This window comes from Brassica oleracea, chromosome C5, assembly GCF_000695525.1.
Source record: "Brassica oleracea var. oleracea cultivar TO1000 chromosome C5, BOL, whole genome shotgun sequence".
Classification (NCBI taxonomy): Eukaryota; Viridiplantae; Streptophyta; class Magnoliopsida; order Brassicales; family Brassicaceae; genus Brassica; species Brassica oleracea.
The window spans coordinates 21846958-21855848 of NC_027752.1; positions in this window are offsets into that span (position 1 = coordinate 21846958).

Genomic DNA, 8891 nt, shown 5'->3' on the forward strand with positions numbered 1-8891 from the left:
AAATAGAACGCATTTCTGACGTGATCATCCCGTCCGTCCTGAGAGAAGTGTTGGAGTCTAAAACAGAAACCTGGCCTAGGGATGAGTCAACGCAAACACCAACCCAATGCTTCTTGTCAAAATTGAAAGGGAAGTAAAAACGATTAGCTTCATCAATTGGGAAATCTTGAACTAAATAGTCAGCTAATGCGGCTGGAAATCGAAAAATCTCTTTCTTAGATGCTTTGGAGAACTTGGCAAACGTCTTAGAAAGGAGTGAGACAAACTTTGTGTCCAGAAAAACAGAGTTCTTTGATTGGAGCGAGACTGGATGGGATTGGAAAACTGAACGTGTATGATGAATGAGGACGTCAAGAACCTACAACATTGACAACATCAGTTGAGACCTCACCCGGATTGGAAAAATAAATTAATACATATCTAGAATTCAAACATTACCTTTGGGGGTAAGTGCGTAGACCTGTCAACAATTGCAGAGAGCTCTTTACTAGTGAGAGATAAGCCATCGAGTTTTATTGTGCTGCGAAAAGAAACACGAATATTATAAGAAATAGTTTTCGTCTAATACCGAAAAGTAAAACCCCCAAGACGGTGATGGACTACAGACCCATAGCACTTTGCTCCACACACTACAAGATCATTGCCAAGATTTTGTGTAAGAGAATGAAGCCGATTCTCTCTGCCCTTGTCTCTCCCCACCAGTCCGCCTTCATAGCTGGTAGATCGATCTCGGATAATGTATTTATTACCCATGAGATTCTACATTACTTGCGTACATCATCAGCAAAGAAGCATTGCTCGATGGCTGTCAAAACGGACATGAGTAAGGAGTATGACCGATTGGAGTGGACTTTCTTGAGAGAAGTGATGAACCGTTTCGGCTTTCATCCAACCTGGATACTCTGGATCATGGAATGTTTCAGCTCTGTCTCGTACTCATATCTCGTTAATGGCAGTGCACTGGGACGAGTCAAACAATCACGTGGAATACGGCAAGGTGACCCGTTATCTCCCTACCTCTTCATCTTATGTTCGGAGGTTTTATCAGAGCTTTGTTCAAAGGCACAAGATCAAGGGAGTTTGCAGGGCATTAAGGTAGCTCGTAATTCGCCATCTCTAAATCACCTCCTTTTTGCCGACGACACCATGTTTTTCTGCAAGAGCGATTCAGCATCTTGTCGGGAACTGATGAATATCTTGGAGAAGTATGAAGTAGCTTCAGGGCAAAGCATCAATCTGCTAAAATCAGCTGTGACTTTTTCTGCAAAAACCCCCCATTGAAACAAGACGACGGGTTAAGGCTGAACTTCATATAACCGGTGAAGGGGGTATAGGTAAATACCTAGGTCTCCCGGAGCACTTCACGCGGAAGAAGAGAGATCTTTTCGCTGGCATTGTGGATCGAATACGGCAGAAGTCGCATAGTTGGACTTCCCGATACCTCAACGGAGCAGGAAAGTTGGTCTTGTTAAAGTCCATTCTATCTGCCGTGCCCATTTATGCCATGACTTGCTTCCAACTTCGCAAATCTCTCTGTAAGCAGATCCAAACTGTCCTCACCAGATTTTGGTGGGATGATAAACCCGACCATCGAAAAATGTCTTGGGTATCTTGGAGCACACTTACCTTACCAAAGAGTGCAGGGGGCTTAGGATGCAGAGAGATTGAAAAATTCAACGAAGCTCTACTTGCAAAATTGGCTTGGAGGATACTCAAATACCCAGATTCTCTCCTGTCTCAAGTACTAACAGGGAAGTATTGTCACTCTAGCTCCTTCCTAACGGCTACAAGCCCACGGTCTGCTTCGCATGGTTGGAGGGGAGTGCTGGCAGGAAGAGAGGTTCTCTCTAAAGGCTTAGGATGGATAGTAGGCAATGGAAGGAGGATCAATGTTTGGTCTGACCCCTGGCTCTCAACGAAACATCCTCTGTGCCCTATGGGACCTCCAACGGACTCAAACAAAGATCTCAAAGTCTCTGATCTTCTGGAGACGAGAACAATGGAATGGAATCTATCTGCCGTCAGACTGCACTTGCCTCAGTATGAGGAGGTTATTAAGAAACTGATCCCGAGTGAGTTCCACATGGAGGATGAACTGGTGTGGTTACCTACTAGGAATGGAACTTACTCAACCAAGACCGGTTATGCCCTATGGAGATTAAACCGTGACCAGGAAGAAGTGGACTTCAACTGGAACTTATGTATTTGGCAAATCAAGGCTTCACCAAAACTGAAACATTTCCTTTGGAAGATCAAAAGTAAAGCTTTACCTGTGGGGGCAAACCTAGTAAGAAGAGGCGTTGAAGTAGAAGGGAGATGCAAGAGATGTGGCCTTATGGAAACAGAACGGCATGTGCTCCTGCAATGCCCGTTTGCGAGTCGTGTTTGGGACTTAGTTCCTGCTCTTTATAAACCGGACCCTACCACCGTCATTTCTCCAGAGAACCTATTGCAAGCTTGTCGACGAATGATTAATCTGCCACCATCAGGTCTTAATGAAACAGCCCTATACCCATGGATTCTTTGGTACCTGTGGATTGCTCGAAACAGACTTGTATTTGAGAACCGGGAGGGATCTGAGCAGGAGTTGGTGACTCTAGCGTTGAAAGAAGCAAGGATTTGGCAGACAGCACAAAGAGAGAAAGGGAAGCAGCAGACGCCACAGAAAGGACGTCAGGCACCACCTACTTGCCATAGTGGTATGGAGACTCAGTGTTTTGTAGATGCAGCATGGAATGCTGGCACCAGTGGCGGAGGATTTGGTTGCATCTTTAAAGACACCACCGGCAGGACTCTCCAACAATGTTCATCAAACCGCAGCAATGTCAGCTCTGCCTTGGTTGCAGAAGCACTAGTGGTCAGATTCCAAGTCCCTTATTATGGCCATCAATACTAAAGAGAAGATCGTGGAAGCCCAAGGAGTTCTATTTGATATTAATCAACTATGTACCTTGTTCACTTCTGTTTCTTTTGATTTTATTTCCCGAGATTTCAATGAGGATGCAGATGCTTTAGCTAAGGCTGCACTGCAGAGCCTCTCAAACTCTGTTTAAGTTTCAATTTAAGAAAGGAAGGTTTGTTCAAAAAAAAAAAAGTTTTAGTAGGCTAAACTAACGGATGTAGTCCAATATTTGAATTAGCAAATCTAATAGACTGTGCTTACAATGGGGACTCCAGCTTCGATGAAAGTTCAGCGAATTTCACAGCGTAGTCAATGTTGGGGACCCTTCTAGTGGCATTCACTTGCGCTTCCCATGCACGCACCAGTATACGTTTATCACACTGGTAATCACAAACTAGTGACCGAGGAACAACTCGTGGACGCTTGCTTTTCCTGTAAATCGGCGCTGGAGCATCGTTCTCTTTGGAAGTGGGTGGTGGATCGACTGTCATATGTTCATCACCATAGTCCTCGCTGTCAGGTGCACTAGTTTTGGATAGTTGAGGATCTTACTGCATCAGGCCAAGGGAAAATGTTGGCCTAGGAAATGCAAGACTAGTGTCTCCACTGTCCTTCGATATGGGATCGTTTTCAGCCACGAGTGGGACTCGACTATGACCAACATCGGTAGGTTCTTTTGATTTTGGGTGATTTTCCTGAAGAGGCATATTGAGATTATAATAACGTTGGTATTAGATATGGTTAGCATTTAGCTAACAAATTCGCCATCCAAAACACCTCATTAATCTTCTAAAATTTATAACAAGTGGAGAGGAGGGTTAGCATACATTAAAAAATTGACACAAATTACTTAGACTGTCTTGTAGATGAGGATTGGTCTCCACAGCAGGAGCGTTTGTGTCCGGAAGGACATCAGCCTGCACATGAGTCGAAAACGTTAGCATACATTAATGTTGAAAAGACATGTAGATGAGGATTGTTCTTCACAGCAGGATCGTCTATGTCTGAACGGCCATCGGCCTGCACATGAGTCCAAACGTTAGCAAACAATATGTTGCAGGGCATGCGAAAAGTAAAAAGTACAGTGTACTAATATTTTTATCAAACTACCATACGTCCTAGCAAATCAAATCAAGTAGGTGCATTCTAATTCCCGTCGAGGTGGGCTAACAATGCAAAAAGAAATATATTTGGAGCTAGTTAGTCATATGTTGTTTCAGAAAAGTTCCCTTACATTCGAGCTAGTAAGTCATATTTGTTGTTTCAGATAAGTAAATCCTATGTTCTTTCAGATTACTTACACTGTCTTGTAGATGAGGATTGGTCTCCACAGCAGGAGCGTCTATGTCTGAAAGGACATCGGCCTACACATGAGTCCAAACGTTAGCAAACAGTAATGTTGCAGGGCATGCGAAAATTAAAGAGTACAGTGTACTAATATTTTTATCAAACTAACGTACATCCTAGCAAATCAAATCAAGTAGGTGCAATCTATTTCCCGTCGAGGTGAGCTACCAATTCAAAAAGAAATATATTTGGAGCTAGTAAGTCATTTGTTGTTTCAAAGAAGTTCCCTTACATTCTGTTCGGATTCAAGATTGACGTCCGCATCATCATCATTAGTTTCTTCGACTACCCCTTTTTCGGCCGTTATACCCTATGACATCAAAGAGTTGCATCACCACTTATGGTGACAATTAGGTGGTGTTTAAAGAAAATGCAGGGTGAGGTAATCTTCATTGTTTGGAGTGAGTGCTGATTTGCAAAACGAACAGCCTCATTGATGATGTTATTTGCGTTTGCAGGAGTGGTGCTACCCGACGGGTTTCTCATTCCAAATTGAGTAGAGTGTGGGGTAGGAGGTGGTGGGGGAATATGTGGGGCAGTGCAAAGGGGAGTGACAAACTTCGTAATATCCCTCAAAAAATTCTGGAACATGCCTTGGATGTCGGTGCGCAAAAGCTGATGCGAGGTCGTTACATTGTCACCGAGATTCTTGATTTGTTCCCCCATCTTGCACAGTTCTGCTGAGACACTCTTTCTTACAATGTCTGCAACATAATCAGCGTCGACGGCGTCCGTGACAGGCTCTTTCAGGTTCACTTTGGTGTTCTTCCGTGACCGGTTTTTTCCTGTTTTACCGTCTTCACGCATTCGATTCACGTCAGCTTTGGTAGCCCCACCGGTAAAATGGGAATTAGCAAACGCAAATCCATCTTCCACACACTTGACCAAATTGGCTACAAGCACATCTTCATCGTCATCGGAAGATCCGAGTTCGGGGTTGAGATGAAATTCTTCAACTCCCGCAGTGATAATAGAAACAACGTGAGCCTGCGCAAAAATCCCATCATCAACTTACTGGCAAATTGTGAGCATTGTAACCTATAATGACCTTCGCGACAGTATCAATATCACTGACATGCCCAGGATTGATACTTTTCTTTCCCTTTCCATCTTCATCATCAGATTCATCGCCGTCGGAGGCAGAAGAACCACCATCTTCAACAACTCCAGTAAGTGAAGGAACAGCTTCAATCATTACAAGCTGTAATGATAGCACAAACCCTTTGAGGGCAATGGTGTTCTGTGATAGTGATACTTCATCTCTCTCTTTTATGCTGCTCATAAGCATGTCAAAGGAAGCCCGTCCCCACGGGAACGCAAGGAACTGATCAACATCTTTAATCTTCTCGGCATGCTGGTGAGCAATTCGCGGATTGTGAGACGTTGGCACTATAACGGCTGAGAGCAAAGCAAGCAGGGCGTAGTTAAACCTAATTTCCGGATCCGTAACTGTTTTCTTCCTTAGCATGGTAACAACATAGCTTACTGGAACTTCAGTCATTAACCCAAAAAGCTCACCCTAATATGGCTTCTCAGTTATACTCTTCGTGCTCCTTTTCTTTGAATGAGTAGGATACTTCCGGCGCAGTTGAGGCCAGTCACCATCGCGAATTCTCTGATGGAGAACCTAACTGGTTTACCGGCAAAAAGAAACCAGGCTTCGTGTTTCTTCACGATCTTCAACTGTCTTGATATAAGAAACCTCCCAAATCGGCCATAGAATGACGGTTTATCGGAAATTTCCACCAGTTTCCCAAAAGCGGTCTTCCGGATAGCTTCGATTTCATCTTCAGTTAGAGCGTTTAGAATTTTGGTGATGGCAGATGGTTTATGATATGGAGTAACCCTAATTCCCAGTGGTTCATCACCAACGGCGAACATGCGAGGTGAGAATTGAAGATGTGGGGCTTCATCGGTTTCATCGGCGCCTGACGACATGGAGTTAAATCAAGATCTACACTACTAAAAAGAGGAAGAACTTATAGAAAGTAGAAAGCGATTGAGATGGATGGATTTAGAAGCATGTCTCAATATATATAGATGAAAGATGATGAGAAGGGTTAGAAAGTAGTTATCGAAAGTTAAGAATGTAAGGATAGTGATAGGTTTCAACTTGTCTGACAAAAAGTGGTTTCGTGTTGTTTTGGTTAAACACAAAAGTAATAAAATAATGTAGAGAGAAACAAAACGATAAGAATACGGTAGGGGTAGTTTCGTCCAAGCAAGTCTAACATATTGCCTAGAAGTACGTAAATGTGTATGGAGCTAAATACACTAAAGAGTTAATGTGTAGAGTGCAATTTCTCGTAAATTTATGCAGTCATATAAGGTTCAACGCACCAAACTTATTCTTACGAGCCCAACTTGAATTTCATAAATGTGAACAACCCGATAAAATTATGGTTATTCCGGAAGATAGTAGAAAACTTGTTTTAGTACATGCAGATTTTTGATAGTGTGTTACACTCAGGGTCAGTTTTTGAATTTTAATAACACTCTAGGTACATTTAAGCTACTCAGTAGTTTCTGAGATCGTAAAGTTTAAAGAAATCTATATTACAATGATTGAGTTTTTGCTCTCTCTTTAGGGTGTCCATCTCAGCATTTCATTTATTTTGGTTGTACTCATCTTTTATGCTTTTGTTTTAATATATTATTTATTCGTAAAAACTTACAATAAATATCACTTAGTACAGCGGTTTACACATCTTTAAAAAGGTTAACTACCCGGGTTCGAAAAGAAACCATGGGTGTTTTCCATGTTTTTATGATTAAGTTTAATTAAAAGCAATTATGACTTTTACTATCTTCATCTTTAGACTTTTAGGTTTTCTGCAATATTGACTCCGACGGCTCATAATTTTTCACGAGTTATACATCAATTTCTTCGTTTTTGATCATTTTCATGAAAACATCATGAATCTTTATATATACTACTCGATTATAGGATGAAACGAGTAAAAACTATTTTTTTAAGAATCCTGATTTTCGGACCGAATCAATCTAAATCATCACCGTTGGTGCCCGATTACGTTTTTCCGGCGATTTTACGGCCCTCGGCGGTGAGTTTCGAACATGGCTGTATAATGAATTAATGGTTGTTACATCATCTTAATTAACATGCGGCTTATCACACCCAGTTTCTAGATAAGCCTTAAAAAGTAAGGCTGATGCGTCAGACAGACCCAAAGAAGCCTCTTAATCGTCTATTACTTTTCACTATCTCTACACTAGGGCCTAGGGTTCTCCCACTTCGTCGCTAAACTCTCACCTCCGATGGTAAACCATGACACTCAAAACCGCTATATTTAGTGTCGCGTATCATTGAAACTCTTTAAATTGATAGAATTTCATAGTCCTACTGAAAACTTTATTAATATAACTTTTCTTTGTTGTTTGTTCTACTTTCCGAAATTGTCCACTAAGACATGTAAGCAATGGAGCGATTCACTAATTTCCCATACTTCAAATCCGAATTAGAACACATTGGTAGTTTCAAGGAGGAGGTGAACAAAATCGTTTACACAACCAACAACTACAGGAACAACCAACGAAAAAGAAACACAACTTCTTGGATGGACTACGAGAATTCGCATATACCTGAGAGGAGCTCATGGAGATTCATTTTTTATTTCTGTTAAAAGGTCTCGCATTGACCATATTTATAGGAAAAATGTTGCCATATAATTTAACTCCGTGCAAGCGCGGGGTTCTTTTGCTTTTCCGTTGCTAATTAATAATTTGATTGACCGGTCTTGTAAAAAGCTTCGGAAATGTGAGATTTTCAATTGATTTCACTCTCAATGCAGAGCCTGTGCAAATAGACCAGAGCTTGAAAACATTTTTATCTGCCACTTGCATGTCCAGTGGTTTTGCTTACAATGAAAGAGAGCGCTCGAATGGTAAAACATAGACAGTCTCCTCGCAGCACCACACCACCTATTGAAACCCTACCTTCCTGGGATTATTGATTCTCTGAAATGCTTGGGATGGAGCATCTTCATAGTGAAAGGAAACTTGCCGCAGGATTTTCCAGTGTTGTCTTCTTCCGAAGGTTCCAACGCTCCGCTCTCACTTCTTTAGCCTTTCTCTCTTTATTATCATGGATGGTGTTTGTGTGTTATGTTCACCATCTCCATTTTCTTTTCATGTGCTCTGCTCCTTTGTTCTCCTTTCTCTTTCTCTACATGAGTTAATCATTTGCCAAATACTGAAATAATAAATGTTTAACATTTTTTTTTCTGAAAAACAAAAGAAATACTTCTTATTTTAAAACTTTGCTTCTGTTGTTTTGAATTTAGTACAAAATCGCTAGGATATTAAATCAAGGGTATGACAACACCAAAGGCAAGACCATAAACTGAACTTTTTGTCAGCTTACAATCATGTGAATTTCAGAAAATCTGTTCCGTACCAGTAAGAAAGTTAACAATTTCAGAAAATTATTTCATTCCTGAGAGACAAATGCTCAGCTACGTCTTCTCTTGGTCTTCCTATGGGGCCGAGGCTTGCATCATTATGTTACAATCCGCCTTAGTTCCCTTACGCTTGTTTGTCTTGATCTTGTGATGTAACTTGATCCTTCTTTCCCTTCTCTTTTCTGAACTGGTGCTTATTTGCTTCCTTGGAAGTTATTTATATT